We start from the raw sequence: 1,462 nt of genomic DNA on the forward strand, positions 1-1,462 counted from the left end.
CCATAGAAAGACCCGTGGTTAAGAAATTGGTCAGTCAGTGTCAGCTTTACAAGAAATGTCTTGATTGTAATCTGATTTATCGAGTCCCGTTAACGGGACACGCTGAAAGTCACAAATGCGCTTCCCGAAAATGCCCGATCTGTTGTGAAAAGCTGGATCCAGGATGTGATGTAATTCAGGGCAATCAATCGTGTTACATATAACCCGCCTCGTGTGATAAATATCTGCACAGTGAAATAATATTTTACGATTTTGAAACCTTTCTGAATTCGGAAAAAATACACGTCCCGTTTCTAGTGTGCACAAAGAGTGTGACAGGAAACGTCTGGTGTTCCTACGGGCTGGATTGCATCAGAGACTTCCTCTTAAAATTCCGTAGACCTGTGTACAGCGGATACACATTTATTGCACACAACTCGTGTGGTTTCAATTCATACATCATTCTCAGCTGCATGACAGAGCTCGGTATTTCACCGAGCATCATTATGCAAGGATCGAAGGTTCTGTGTTTCACGGACCCTGATTACAATCTGAGATTTCAGGACAGCTTATCTTTTCTGACAATGAGACTGAGTGCGTTGCATTGGGGTTCCCCGACTGCTCAAAAGGCTATTTTCTGCACAAATTCTCCTCTCTGGAACATTTAAATTACATAGGAGCGTTTCCGGCCGCGTCCCATTTTGATGTGGATAAAATGCCCCCTCTGGAGGTGCAAAAGTTCAATGTGTGGTACAGTCAAGCCAGTCAGAAATCATTCCATTTTGAAAAAGAGTCCATTTTTTATTGTAAAAATGACATGGACATTCTGCAGAAAGGTTGTTTTAAATTTAGACAGCAGTTTTTTGATGAGACTGGCGTGGACCCGTTCAAACAAATAACAATTGCGTCCGCGTGCATCAGAATCTATCAGAGTAACTTTCTTAAGCCTTACACACTGGCCGTTCCTAACCCCACGGATTACATTCATCATAAAACGTTTTCAAACGTTTCCATTCAATGGCTGGAGTGGATCGCGTACAGCAGAAAAATACAAATTGATCACGCGCTTAACGCGGGAGAGAAAAAAAGTGGGAAAGTACTTTCTGGACGGTTTTGCACAGGTGGGAGGGGTGCACACGGCCTTTAATTCCTGGGGTGTTGTTTTCACGTATGTCCAAAATGTTTTACGCCTCAGTCCGAGTGTCCGTTAAGACGCGTTCCGTTCGAAAGGATCTATGAAGCCACGAATGAGAAACTGCGCACTTTAAAAAATGATCACAAATTAAAAGTAGAAGTAATCTGGGAACACGAGTGGGAAAATCTGAAAAAATAAGACCCTGCACCTGGGTGAGAGAGAGAGAGACACTCTCACTACCCTCAGCAAGGACAAGAACATCATCATTCTTCCAGACAAAGGAAGGTGCACAGTTATTCTGAATCAGAAGGACTATGAAGATAAGATCATGACACTCCTTAGCGACAC

Source organism: Austrofundulus limnaeus, unplaced genomic scaffold, assembly GCF_001266775.1.
Source record: "Austrofundulus limnaeus strain Quisiro unplaced genomic scaffold, Austrofundulus_limnaeus-1.0 Scaffold285, whole genome shotgun sequence".
Taxonomy (NCBI): domain Eukaryota; kingdom Metazoa; phylum Chordata; class Actinopteri; order Cyprinodontiformes; family Rivulidae; genus Austrofundulus; species Austrofundulus limnaeus.